The sequence below is a fragment of the Pelophylax lessonae genome (genome assembly GCF_965119305.1).
Source record: "Pelophylax lessonae genome assembly, chromosome: 2".
In the NCBI taxonomy this organism is placed as follows: Eukaryota; Metazoa; Chordata; class Amphibia; order Anura; family Ranidae; genus Pelophylax; species Pelophylax lessonae.
In genome coordinates this window covers 650,373,591-650,388,928 of record NC_138769.1, presented here as the reverse complement: position 1 = coordinate 650,388,928, position 15,338 = coordinate 650,373,591, and the positions used below count along the sequence as shown (strand labels likewise).

The following is a 15,338-nucleotide window of genomic DNA, read 5'->3' as shown; positions in this document are numbered from 1 at the left end:
TCAGGCTATGTTGTTACCCTCAGAGTTAGCTATCATTCACTGTAGGGCACATACCAGAGGTACTGATGACATCTCCAAGGGCAACGCACTAGCAGACAAAATAGCAAAAGCAGCCGCACAACAGTTACCTTTAGGAGCCCTAAAACAAATGCCTGTCCTAACCCACATCCTCCCGATGATGCCCAGTTGATCACAGATCTACAAGCCTCAGCCACTGCTGAGGAATTGGAGGACTGGGGTTATCCTGTCTTGCAAAAGAATCCTATAACAGGATTAATTTGCAAAGAGGGGAAACCATGTATACCCCGTAATAGTGCTCCTATTTGCATTGCCCAGAATTCAGGTACAGTGGAAAGGATAAATAGGACAATCAAAGACGAGTTGAGAAAAGAGTAATTGAAATTTTGAATCAAGTAGAACGAAAAGTTGCTCGCACCTTTCTTTTCTTTTCACAGATACCAACCCATTCCTTGGAGGAGGGAGATGAAGTGGTGATCAAACTGTACCCCAAAGGAAAGAAACCACAGGATTTCGCCTATGGCCCTCCCACTACCGTTGTTGCAGTAACCAGAACAGCAGTCCTGACTGAAGACAGCCCCACCTGGATCCACGCTACTTGAGTAAAAATGGTGAAGGAGGCTCCACCCCCAGAAGCAAGTCCAAATCCAGACCCAAGAGAGGTACTAACGGGGGCGGACGGCCCTGACCTTGAACAGGAAGGTCCAGAAGCAAGAGAGGTACTAACGGGAGTGGACAACTCTGACCTCGAACAGGATAGTCAAGAAAAGGGGGTTTCAGAGGCAGGCGGCCCTGACCCTGTAGAAAAATGACATTCCCAATAGCACCAGATTCTGGAAAACTTTGGCTACTTATAGGACTCGTATCATTTTCAGTCTTCTCTGTAGTATGGGTTACCACTAACTGTATTTATCATCCAGAAGACCTGGTAGGGCTACAGGCCATTTGCGGAGCTTCCAACACCCCAACACAGAGTAATGCACATAACAGACAAAAGAGAGATGAAAGCTCAAAAAAGCCTTACAGATAAAATGTCATTGTTGCAATTTAAATATGCCTATGCCCAGAAGTCCGGATATGAAAAATGTTGGATATGTAGTAAACTCCATCCTAGCACAGCTAGAATCCCCCTAGTAGCGATACCTTTAAACTTCACCCCTTTTCTAAATGGTACACCTCCTGTTGTCCTCACCAATGTCACGAGAACACTCTCAAATGATACCCTCACTTTCCAAATTATTGGTAGAAGTCATTCCCCAGACTGGTGTTTTAGGTTGGGAAACTCCACCAAGGGAGCTGAAGTGTGCCAGCAAACTAAGATTAATTTCTCAATGACCTCGATGGACAGCTCCTTCTGGCACACCTCAGAACCAGCCCTAAACGCCACTCTGATGAACTTTCTTAACTCCAGTTCCACTTCCTCTTCCCCAGTAGGACGGTTGTTGTCAAATTTAGCTTGGTCTAGTTTTTCTGACCAAATAATGGCAATGCTTCACAAACGTCCCCTAGCCTTGGGAAACAGTACTTATATTTGTTGTGGAAAGATTTGTCACCCTTGGATCCCTATTGCACCCCAAGGGTGGTGTTACCTCGCATCCCTAGTTCCCATCATGGGTGTAGTGGGAGACAACAAAGGAGGACATCTCCTCGAAGCTAGTATGTATCCTAGGTACCCCCTCAAACACCGCAATAAAAGGGAATTATTCCTTGAAAAGGATATGGTATGGGCCTGGTTCCCCTCATGGACCGGATGGGGAATAGACATGATGAAAAGGTTGAATAATTACTCTAAAATTCTCGATGACATCCTAGATAAGAACTCAGGAGACATTACCAAATTAAATATAGAAGTGAGGGCAATTAAGAAACAACTTGAGCTCCATGACCTAGCCATAGAAAGTATGAGTGCTGCTCTTACTGGGTTATGTGAAGTTACGGAGGGTTATGAATGCTGCACATGGATACACAACACTTCTGTTGAGATCCCTGATTATTATGATATTATTGCACAACACAGGAAGGAAGTAGATAAGCTGCAACAGGAAGCCAGGAATATTGCTAAGACATGGAGTCCTTTTAGTAATGTAGAGTTTGGAGTCGGAGGAATATTTTCCTGGTTGAAAAATATTGCTATGACCGTTATTATAGTCCTGCTCTTTTTGCTTTTTCTATTCGCATGCTTCAAGCTGGTAATGTGTATTATTGCTAGGGCCTCCAGGCCGAAGGTGAAGAACGTTTCAATGCTAGCCCACCAGTCTACAGGCTGCAAGAAACCCCCAACAAATAGCCCCAATGAATATATTAAGTATGTCAAGAGTCACAAACAAAAGGGAAAGAGTAATCTCACTATATAGAAAGAGGGGCGGGACAGTTAGGGACAGTTAGTCTGAAAAAAATCAATTGGGAGGGTTATTGATTTTAAGAGGGGATTGTGGGAGATGGGGAGGTATCAATTTTATTTGCCCTCCATTTTGTATGTTCCCACTCCATTTTCTATGTATCTTAGTTATACAAGCTTTGCAAATGTGTACGTGTTACAGTTATGGCAAGTTTCTGTTTGTGGTTTTTGATGAAATCATGTCAGGCGCTTCTAGCAATAAGCTATATGCCCTATATGGTATTAAGTGTACTCGCTTTTTTTCCCGAAATGACGCTTGGTTTCCTTAAACTGTTTAACCAATAAGAACGTAACAAGTATCCTATACTTATGCTATATGCCCTTACTCTTTACTATATAAACCACAACGAGCCTATAATAAACTGAGAGTTGGTTTCACCATACATCTGTGTCCGTCTGTGTTACTTCCTGAAATCACTCTCCCAGGCCTGCCAGACACAAAGCGAGCATAAGAACAGCGGGACCAGGGGTTCCAGACACTAACAGCTTGTGGCGGCCATATTTGTTTACATTGGGGAGAACTTTGACCCGTGACACAGCCGTCAGGTGGAACGGTACAGCCAATTGAAACATTCCAGCACATGGACAGTCCCCCTACCCTATAAATAGACCCGATCTGGCGGCCATTTCACATTCCGCTTTCTGCCAGTGTAGGGAGAGGTCTGCTGTGCTCGTCAGGGAGAGTTTGCTAGACACATATAGCGCTGTGAAGATCCACAAAAGTCCTTTCCAGGGCTGGTATTTTTCGGTATAGGTCGGTAGAGGTATCCAGTGGTTGCTTTAGGGGCAGTTAGAGATCGGCTGCAGTCACAAATCGCTCTGTCAATGTCCACAAAAGTCCTTTTCAGGGCTGGTATTTCTGTATAGGTCTAGTATCTTTTGAGCTTAGGGAGAGGTATCCTGTGATTGCTTTAGGGGCAGTTAGAGACCGGCTGCAGTCACACACAAATCACTCTGTCAATGTCCACCAAAGTCATTTAAAATGCTCCAATGTCGTTTTAGGGTCTATTACAGTCTCTTTACTATAGGTCCAGGTATCCTGTGGTTGCTTTATGGACAGTTAGAGACCGGCTGCAGTCACACACAAATCACTCTGTCAATGTCCACCAAAGTCATTTAAAATGCTCCAATGTTGTTATATGATCTATTACAGTCTCTTTACTATAGGTCCAGGTATCCTGTGGTTGCTTTATGGACAGTTAGAGATCGGCTGCAGTCACACAGAAAACGCTTTGTCAATGTCCACAAAAGTCATTTAAAATGCTCCAATGTCGTTTTAGGGTATATTACAGTCTCTTTACTATAGGGGCAGGTATCCTGTGGTTGCTTTAGGGGCAGTTAGAGATCGGCTGCAGTTACACAGAAATCGCTTTGTCAATGTCCACAAAAGTCATTTAAAATGCTCCAATGTTGTTATATGATCTATTACAGTCTCTTTACTATAGGGCCAGGTATCCTGTGGTTGCTTTATGGACAGTTAGAGATCGGCTGCAGTCACACAGAAAACGCTTTGTCAATGTCCACAAAAGTCATTTAAAATGCTCCAATGTCGTTTTAGGGTATATTACAGTCTCTTTACTATAGGGGCAGGTATCCTGTGGTTGCTTTAGGGGCAGTTAGAGATCGGCTGCAGTTACACAGAAATCGCTTTGTCAATGTCCACAAAAGTCATTTAAAATGCTCCAATGTTGTTATATGATCTATTACAGTCTCTTTACTATAGGGCCAGGTATCCTGTGGTTGGTTTAGGGGCAGTTAGAGATCGGCTGCAGTCACACAGAAATCGCTTTGTCAATGTCCACAAAAGTCATTTAAAATGCTCCAATGTTGTTATAGGGTCTATTACAGTCTCTTTACTATAGAGGCAGGTAACCAGTGGTTGCTTTAGGGGCAGTTAGAGATCGGCTGCAGTCACACACAAATTGCTCTGTTAATGTCCACAAAAGTCATGTAAAGGGCTGCAAATTTTTTGGTATTGCTGTGCAGTGCACTAAAAAGGGGGGGGGGGTGGGGGAGGGGGGTAATCCACAGTATAATATACTTTGTAGAAAGCATATTATAGTGGATTAGTACTATTATTGTGCACTGTGCAGCATTGTGACAGGTGTGGTGGTGAGACTGAGCGTTTCTGCAGTAACACTACACACAGTGACAAAAGTGCTTATAATGTATTATAACTGGTGTGATAGACCAATCCCCCCCCCCCAATGCCACATATTGAAGTGGGGTGTTATCTGAGTAAACTTTTTCAAGTGTATTTGTGTCATGCAACAATATTGCCTAGTTTGCTGAGTGAAGTCTGGTACATACAGCGCCAAACTCACTGGCCAATTTTTTGAACTGGTGTGCTACACCAATGCCACATATTGAAGTGGGGTGTTATTTAACAGTATAATTTTCTAAGAGTGTATTTTAGTCCTGCAAAAATGTGGCCTCTCGCTGTGTAAACAGTTCTACACACAGTGACAACAGTTACTGGCCAATTATTTGTAGAACTGGTGTAATAAACCTGTGCCCCCCCCCAATGCCACATATTGAAGTGGGGTGTTATTTAACAGTATCATTTTCTAAGAGTGTATTTTAGTCCTGCAAAAATGTGGCCTCTTGCTGTGTAAACAGTGCTACACACAGTGACAACAGTTACTGGCCAATTATTTGTAGAACTGGTGTAATAAACCTGTGCCCCCCCCCCCCCCAATGCCACATATTGAAGTGGGGTGTTATCTGTGTAAACTTTTTCAAGTGTATTTGTGTCATGCAACAATATTGCCTAGTTTGCTGAGTGAAGTCTGGTACATACAGCGCCAAACTCACTGGCCAATTTTTTGAACTGGTGTGCTACACCAATGCCACATATTGAAGTGGGGTGTTATTTAACAGTATAATTTTCTAAGAGTGTATTTTAGTCCTGCAAAAATGTGGCCTCTCGCTGTGTAAACAGTTCTACACACAGTGACAACAGTTACTGGCCAATTATTTGTAGAACTGGTGTAATAAACCTGTGCCCCCCCCCCCCCCCAATGCCACATATTGAAGTGGGGTGTTATTTAACAGTATCATTTTCTAAGAGTGTATTTTAGTCCTGCAAAAATGTGGCCTCTTGCTGTGTAAACAGTGCTACACACAGTGACAACAGTTACTGGCCAATTATTTGTAGAACTGGTGTAATAAACCTGTGCCCCCCCCCCCCAATGCCACATATTGAAGTGGGGTGTTATCTGAGTAAACTTTTTCAAATGTATTTGTGTCATGCAACAATATTGCCTAGTTTGCTGAGTGAAGTCTGGTACACACAGCGCCTAACTCACTGGCCAATTTTTTGAACTGGTGTGCTACACCAATGCTCCCCCCCCCCCCCCAATGCCACATATTAAAGTGGGGTGTGGTCATGCCCTCGGCTTCGGGACTTCTGGACCGCTGTCGGCTCACTGCTAAGAGATCTTACTGATCATTCCATTCCAGACTCTCCAGCCTTCTTTCTTCTACAACTGTCCAGCATACCGCTGAGAAAATACAAGAAATCGTTTGTCCCGCACGTCCTGCATTCCATTGTATTGGAAAACTTCCCGGTCGCCCACCATTAAGGACTGCATGCTGAGGTTAGTTGAGATAAACAAAATGGAGGATCTGACTCTCACTGCACTGCACAGACGTGATAAATACAAGAAGGTCTGGGGATATTGGAAGGTTTTCGTCCTCTCTGATAGAGGGAAATCTTTGATGTGCTAATGAATACAGGCATGGTGATCGCCTGGGGGGGGCACGTGGCCCGGCACGGAACTGTCCCCCTTTCCCCCCCTCGCCCATTCTGTTTTACCCTGTTGTGCGATTCCCTTTTTTCCTCTACTTTCTTCTCTTCCTCTTCCAGCTGCGATAGATACAGTTACAATGGTGGGTTAATTGTTAAGACCTCAGCTCAAGGTATATGGTGCTTTCACCCAGATGTTTACAGAAACACCTTCAGTTACCTCAGACGCGTCTTAGTGCCTATGACACTTACGCTGGGTCTGTTGTCCCTTTTATGGTGTTAACAATGCTAATGTTTCTACATGACCTTTTGGGTTGGTATTTACTCTACATAAGATGGTCGTATTCTCTGATTGCTGAATGCCTCATGTTATTGGACTGTTATGATTACCCTGTACTGTAATTGCCTTTTTTTCAATCTTTAAATAAAATATTTGAAAAAAAAAGTGGGGTGTTATCTGAGTAAACATTTTCAAGTGTATTTGTGTCATGCAACAATATTGCCTAGTTTGCTGAGTGAAGTCTGGTACTCACAGCGCCTAACTCACTGGCCAATTTTTCGAACTGGTGTGCTACACCAATGCTCCCCCCCAATGCCACATATTAAAGTGGGGTGTTATCTGAGTAAACTTTTTCAAGTGTATTTGTGTCATGCAACAATATTGCCTAGTTTGCTGAGTGAAGTCTGGTACACACAGCGCCTAACTCACTGGCCAATTTTTTGAACTGGTGTGCTACACCAATGCTCCCCCCCCAATGCCACATATTGAAATGGGGTGTTATTTAGCAGTATACTTTTCTAAGATTGTATTTTAGTCCTGCAAACATTTGACCTCTTTTGCTGTGTTAACTCTGCTACACAAAGTGACAACAGTTACTGGCCAATTATTTGTAGAACTGGCGGACTGACGGACTGGCAGATAGGGAGGAGAATGTAATAGAAATGTAATAGAAATAATAACTGCGCTAATGGAAAATAAAATAAAAAGCTGCAACTTCAAGTGTGACCACAAATTAGGTGATAGGGAGGAGAGGCAGGCAGAACTTGCATTGCAGAAGAGGTAGAAAGCAGACTGCAAATGTATCAGGAGCGAGCCATCAACCATGTACAGTCACATCTGGCGCTCCCAGGACGCCAGTACATGGTCCATTGCTGACACCAGTATTGCAATCTGCAGCCTTTGCAGTCAACGCATAAATCGCGGTAAGCCCAACACTCACCTAGGGACAACCGCCTTAAGAAGGCACCTGAAATCCCATCACCAAGCCCAGTGGGAGCAAAACTGTCAGAACCCACAAAGTCACACTCTATGCTCTCACCGTCCAGCCTCTTCTCCTTCTCCTCCCCCTTCTCCTGTCTCCTCACAGTTGTCCAACACTCCACCTTCCATGATGCCATCGTCAAGTTTTTCTGGAAAAAGGCAGGCTTCTGTGGCTCAAATGTTGGAGCGTAAAAAAGGTGTCCGACAGGTGTCCGACTACATCGGGTTAACGGCCGATGTGGACGCTCTGAGGAGTGATGAACCCCTGGACTACTGGGTGGGCAGGCTTGACCTCTGGCCAGAGCTTGAACAATTTGCAATGGAACTGTTGGCTTGCCCCCCCCTCCAGTGTCCTGTCCGAAAGGACGTTCAGCGCAGCAGGGGGGATCGTGACCGATAAGCGCACTTGCCTAGCTCATGACAGTGTAGACTAGTACTACCTCACATTTATAAAAATGAATGAGGCATGGATCTCTGAGGAATTCAACACATGTCACAAATAGACCAGGTTTCATCGAAATTCCTCATGCCAGGCCACAAATATCCGAAAGACCGCCATCCACCCACAACAATTCCTGGTCCTTGGCTTTGCTAAATACAGCGGCATAAAAGGCATTTCATTTCCATTGAATGGCTAATTTTTGCAGCCTATTCAGGCCGACACTTACTGTTCTGTGTACTGTGAACGCCTACTGTACCTCTAGCCATCATAAACTACGTTCTTTGCTGTCAGTTCAACCCATGTGAGCTCGTTTTTGCGGCCCAAACAGCCCGCCACCTACTTGTGTATACTGTGAACGCCTACTGTACCTCTAGCCATCATATACTACGTTCCTTGCTGTCAGTTCAACCCATGTGAGCGCATTTTTGCGGCCTAAATAGCCCGCCACCAACTTGTGTATACTGTGAACGCCTACTGTACCTCTAGCCATCATATACTACGTTCTTTGCTGTCAGTTCAACCCATGTGAGCTCATGTTTGCGGCCTAAACAGCCCGCCACCAACTTGTCTATTCTGTGAACGCCTACTGTACCTCTAGCCATCAGATACTACGTTCTTTGCTGTCAGTTAAACCCATGTGAGCTCATGTTTGCGGCCTAAACAGCCCGCCACCAACTTGTGTATACAGTGAACAACTACTGTACCTCTAGCAATCATATACTACGTTCTTTGTTGTCAGTTCAACCCATGTGAGCTCATTTTTGCGGCCTAAACAGCCCGCCACCTACTTGCGTATACTGTGAACGCCTACTGTACCTCTAGCCATCATATACTACGTTCTTTGCTGTCAGTTCAACCCATGTGAGCTAATTTTTGCGGCCTAAACAGCCCGCCACCAACTTGTGTATACTGTGAACGCCTACTGTACCTCTAGCCATCATATACTACGTTCTTTGCTGTCAGTTCAACCCATGTGAGCTCATGTTTGCGGCCTAAGCAGCCCGCCACCAACTTGTGTATACTGTGAACGCCTACTGTACCTCTAGCCATCATATACTATGTTCTTTGCTGTCAGTTCAACCCATGTGAGCTCATATTTGCTGCCTAAACAGCCCGCCTCCAACTTGTGTATACTGTGAACGCCTACTGTACCTCTAGCCATCATATACTACGTTCTTTGCTGTCAGCTCAACCCATGTGAGCTCATTTTTGTGTCTGTATACTGTGAACGCCTACTGTACCTCTAGCCATCATATACTACGTTCTTTACTGACAGTTCAACCCATGTGTGCTCATTTTTGCGGCCTATACAGCCCGCCACCAACTTGTGTATACTGTGAACGCCTACTGTACCTCTAGCCATCATATACTACGTTCTTTGCTGTCAGTTCAAACCATGGAGCCTATCTGAGTATACTTTTACAAGTGTGTTTGTGTCCTGCAACAATATTGCCTCTTTTGCTGAGTGAAGTCTGATACACACAGTGCCAAACTCACTGGCCAATTTTTTGAACAACTGGTGGGATAAACCAGTGGCCCCCCAATACCACATATTGATGTGGGGTGTAATCTGAGTATACTTTCATAAGTGTATTTGTGTCCTGCAACAATATTGCCTCTTTTGCTGAGTGAAGTCTTATACACACAGTGCCAAACTCACTGGCCAATTTTTTGAACAACTGGTGTCATAAACCAGTGGCCCCCCAATACCACATATTGAAGTGGGGTGTTATCTGAGTATACTTTCATAAGTGTATTTGTGTCCTTAAACAATATTGCCTCTTTTGCTGAGTGAAGTCTGATACACACAGTGCCAAACTCACTGGCCAATTTTTTGAACAACTGGTGTGATATACTAGTGCCCCCCCCCCCCCCAATACCACATATTGAAGTGAGGTGTTATCTGAGTATACTTTTACAAGTGTATTTGTGTCCTGTAACAATATTGCCTCTATTGCTGTGTTAACTCTGATACAAACAGTGCCAAACTCACTGGCCAATTTTTTGAACAACTGGTGTGATAGACCAGTGGCCCCCCAATAGCACATATTGAAGCGGGTGTTATTTAACAGTATACTTTTCTAAGATTGTATTTTAGTCCTGCAAAAATTTGGCCTCTTTTGCTGTGTAAACTGTGCTACACACATTGACAACAGATACTGGCCAATTATTTGTAGAACTGGTGTGATAAACCTGTGGCCCCCCAATACCACAGATTGAAGCGGGGTGTTATCTACACAGACACATGGTCTAGCAAACACCGGCAGGGAAGGTATATCACTTTTACTGCCCACTGGGTGAACCTTCTGACGGCTGTTAAGCATGCAACCCGTGGCACCCGTGTAGATTTAGTTGTACCGCCACGGATTGCAAGCAGGCCTGCCTTTTCTTCTCCTCCTCCATCCTCTCTCTCCTCCTTGGCTGACTCCTCCTCTTCCGCTGCTACCGTCTCTTCTCCTGCGCCGCCCAAGATCCCCAGAACCTATTCCACATGCCAGGTGAGACGTTGCCATGCTGTGCTGTGTCTGTTGTGCCTGGAAGCCAAGAGCCACACTGGTCCTGCACTCCTTTCAGCTTTGCGTTCACAGGCAGATCAGTGGCTGACACAGCTGAATTTGTCAGTTGGTAAAGTGGTGTGCGACAACGGTGCCAATCTGCTGAGCGCGCTGAAACAGGGCAAAATAGCACACGTGCCATGCATGGCACACGTCCTGAACTTGGTGGTGCAGCGATTCATTGCCAAATACCCTGGGGTCCAGGATGTCTTGCGGCAGGCCAGGAAAATCTCGAGCCATTTTCGAAGATCTTACATAGCCATGGCTCGCCTTGCTGAGATTCAGCGGCCACACAACCTGCCCCTCAGGCGTCTTATTTGTGACTGCCCGACTGTAACGCTCATGCGTTTTTTGTTAATGAATGGATTTGCAGCTGCAGAATTGTTACACTCAGTAGTCGTGTAGAGATTCTGTTGAACAACATATCCAACTCTCAGGACTTCATCACCCTGCACAGCCTGTTATGCAATATACATACACTCAATATGATGTTCCTGGAGTGATAGAATATATGATAGTATAGAGGTGAGAGACAGGCGATAGTATGGTGAGCACTCAGTAATAGTATTCAGGAGAGTGGTAGGTGATGGTAGTATGCAGATAGGTTCTAGCAATCATGTATAGTACAGATGGTAGGGGACAGCAGAATGTATACAAGATAGAGTAACCTAGTGCAATGATAGATGATGGTAGTCCCAAGAGCTAACAATCTATGCAGATGATAGGAATAGATTAGATAGTAATAGTCTTTGTAATATGCAGTAGATGATAGTGAAAGTATAGGTTAGGAAGGAATCCCCTGCGGGGTACTTATTACTAGATAGTTAGTAGTAGCAAGGTCCAGTAGTAAGGAGTGATCCGGTAGCGAGATACGGGATCGGCAGCGAGGTTCCGGTTCAGTTCAGGCAAAGGGTATAGCTAGAAGCTCCGGCAGCACAAGACAAGGTAAGGTGAACATGCAGTTTGATCGAGCAATGAGTGAGAGCAAACCGTCGATTGAAATAGCCGCTCATAGCGGCGCTCTGCGATGATGTCATTGCCCTTAAAGGTGTATGCGTTCCATTTGGATAGCAAGATGGGACGCAATGTTAGGAGAGAAATGGAAATAAGAGTACCATAGGTACCAGAACATTACAGTACCCCCCCTTAAGGCCGGCTCCGGAAGGCCTCTAGAACTGTTTTTTCCGGGTATTTTGAGTGGAAATGGCAAATCAGTCTAGGGGCATGTATATCGGATATATCCAGCCAGGTGTCGTCTTGGGGCCCATAGTTCTTCCATCGTACTAGATATTGGAGTCTTCTTCTATGGATACGAGAATCCAGAATCTCCTTTATCTCAAATTCTTCTCCGCCTTTAACTTGTACAGGAGGTGGAGGTGAGATGGTAGGCCTTATTCCTTGGTTAGGAACATGGGGCTTTAGTAGCGACACATGGAAGATGGGATGTATCTTGAGGTCTGTTGGTAATGTGAGTTGTACTGCAGCTTTTCCAATAAGCTTCTCTATTGGGAAAGGTCCCAGGAATAACGGTCCAAGTTTTTTACTAGGGATCTTTAATCTCAGATTTTTTGTAGAAAGCCAGACAAGATCCCCAATGGCATATTGGGGAGAGGGTTTCCTACGAAGGTCGTAGTACCTCTTTTGTTGGCTATGAGCAAGTGAGATGGTGGTGTTGAGCAAACCCAGGGAATCCTTTATTTGGGTAAGATAATCAGAAGCCACTTGATTACTTGATGGCAAGATACGTGGTGGAAGAAGTGTGGGATGAAACCCATAGTTTAAGTAGAATGGACTTTGTTTAGTAGTGCTGTGGGTCGCGTTGTTATAGGCGAATTCCGCCAGCAGGAGGAGGTCCACCCAATCGTCCTGTAGATATGAAGTATAGCAACGTAGATATTGCTCAATGCACTGGTTAACTCTCTCTGTCTGTCCGTTGGTCTGAGGGTGGTAAGGAGAGGTAAGTTTTCGCTCTATTCGTAGTATCTGACATAGAGCTTGCCAAAACTTCGAGATGAACTGTGAACCACGGTCAGACAGAAGTGTTTTTGGAATACCATGTAACTTAAAGACATGTTTCACAAGTAATTCCGCTGTTTGTTTGGATGAAGGTAGTCTTCGGATAGGAGTGAAATGTGCCATCTTGGTCAGATGGTCCACTGACACTAAAATGGTGTTGAATCCTTTGGAAGGTGGTAGTTCCACTATAAAGTCTAAGGATACCACTTCCCACGGAACCTGGGTTATTGGTAAACTACAAAGTAGACCCGATGGTTTTGTAGTGTCAATTTTGGACCTTGCACAGATGTCACAAGATGAAACGAACTTTTGTACGGTCGTCTTCATGTCAGGCCACCAAAACTGCCTAGTAAGTAGATTGAATGTTTTAGTCATACCCATATGTCCTGCCATAGGTACATCATGCGACAATTCCAAGATCTTGGTTCGCATAGTAGGGGGTATGTATAATTTGTCGTTGTAGTAGAGGAAGCCTTCTGCATCAGCATTTAGTTGTGGTGGAGGTGAATCCAGTCCTATGCTGTGCAAAATCTCTTCCTTCAGGGAACGGACAACACCGATAATACGTTCATAGGGTATTATAGGAACTGAGGGAACCTCGGCGTAGCCATCCTCGGTTAATCGTGAAAGCGCATCCGCTTTTTTATTTTTGTCTGCAGGCGTGTAGGTCACTAGAAAATTAAATCTCAAAAAGAATAACGACCATCGTACCTGCCGGTGGGAAAGAGTTCTATTAGTCTGAAGGTATTAAAGGTTTTTGTGATCAGTATATATAAGGATTGGCAATCGAGTACCCTCAAGTAGATGTCGCCAATTCTTTAATGCCAGTTTTATGGCTAGTAACTCTTTTTCACCCACTGGGTAATTCACCTCGGGGCTGCTTAATGACTTTGAGAAGAAAGCAACTGGGTGAAGTGGTGAAGTGTTTGTTGGTCGTTGTGAGAGAACTGCTCCTACTGCCATATTTGACGCATCTACCTCCAAGATGTATTGAAGGGATGGGTCTGGATGGCGTAGTATGGGAGCAGAAGTAAAGCTTGATTTCAACAAGCAGAAAGCTCCATTTGCTTCTTCTGACCATTTGAATGTTTTTTTTGTACTTGTGAGTTGTGTGAGAGGTCTCACAATGGCAGAGAAGTTCTTAATGAACTTTCTATAGTAGTTAGAGAATCCGAGGAATCTTTGTAATGCTTTGCGAGTTGTTGGCACAGGCCAATCTAGAATACAGGATATTTTGCTCCTGTCCATTTTGATTCCATTTTTGGATATAATGTATCCTAGGATTAGTACCTCCTCTTTATGAAATAAACATTTTTTTGATTTAACATATAAGTTATGTGCAAGTAGTCTTGACAACACGAGTCTTACATGTTTTATGTGCTCAGGTAAGGAATGAGAATAAATAAGTATATCGTCCAAATATACTACAACACAAACGTCAAGCAAGTCTCTGAATATATCATTTATAAATCGTTGGAAAGCTGCGGGAGCATTACACAACCCAAATGGCATCACGAGGTACTCGAACAGTCCGTATCTGGTTCTGAATGCTGTCTTCCATTCATCCCCGTCACGGATTCAAATTAAATTGTATGCCCCTTTTAGGTCCAATTTCGAAAAGTATGAAGCTCCGCGCACCTGTTCTATAAGTTCAGGAATAAGCGGTAAAGGATAACGATCCTTTATTGTAATGGTATTTAATTGTCTGAAATCAATAATAGGTCTGAGACTTGAATCCTTATTGCGGACAAAGAAGAGTCCTGCAGCAGTGGAGGAAGTAGAAGGTCTGATGAATCCTTTCGCCAAATTTTCATCCAAGTATTCCTTGAGATGAGAGAGTTCATCCTGTGAAAGAGGATAAACGTGACCGAAAGGTAATTTGCTATTAGGGAGTAGATCGATACAACAATCATAGTCCCTATGGGGAGGCAATATTTGAGCGTTTTTCTCAAGGAAGACCTCCGCCAAATCGTCATAACATGGTGGTATAATCTCATCCGACACCACAGACAGGATCCTTCCATATGATGAGAGGTTACACGTGGTTTCACAGTAGTGAGAAGAGAAGGTTAAAGTTCTTGTTTTCCAATCGATGATAGGTTGATGTATGTGTAACCAGGGGAGTCCCAAAATAATGGGAAAATGTGGTGAGGTCAGTACATCAAAAGTGGTGGTTTCCACATGGGATTTGTCAGCAGTGACGAGGAGTGCCTGTGTCTGATTGGTGATGGGACCAGAGGATAACGGAATACCGTTAATGAAACTAACAGAGACAGGTTTAAGTTTTGAAATAATAGGTATTTTATTTAAGGTAACAAAACAAGTATCAATGTAGTTTCCACAAGATCCTGTGTCAATCATAGCCTTGGTGGTGATCCTAGTTTGGTCCCACTGTAATGTCAAATGAATAAAAAGATAAGGATTAGAAAAGGAAGTTGTTAGTCCCCCTAGCAAGACATTTGAACACTCACCCTCTTTTTTGCGGACAAGGGGACAGCCGCTTATCAAATGATCCGGGGATGCGCAGTACATGCAGAGATGTTCGGATTTCCTCCTGGCACGTTCGGAAAAGGTCAAAGGTGGACGTATCATTCCTACTTCCATAGGAGTAGGGTCAACAGGCGACATCTGAGAAGGTCTGGACAATGGTAATCCCATCTTCTCAGCCTTTCTTTCTCGTAGTCGTCTGTCAATATTGACACTGGTCTGTATCAGGCCATCCAAGGTGTCAGGTAAATCCGCTCGGGCGAGCTCGTCTTTAACGGCTTCTGATAGGCCGAGTCTGAACTGCGTTCGCAAGGATGTGTCATTCCACCCTGAATGTTTTAAAGCCCTCAATTGGGTATCAGCAGTAATCTGCTTATTGGGGTCTTCATATAAACTAGCGAGTTGCGCTAGGA

At 44.2% G+C, this 15,338-nt stretch overlaps 1 pseudogene across 1 annotated transcript; it reads left to right on the top strand.

Annotated features, from left to right (window-relative positions):
• Positions 1-826: 826 nt before the first annotated feature.
• On the top strand, positions 827-2,372 carry LOC309548225 (annotated as a pseudogene). The gene has a single exon. The product of its transcript is annotated as an uncharacterized misc_RNA (transcript).
• The last annotated feature ends 12,966 nt before the right edge of the window (positions 2,373-15,338 follow it).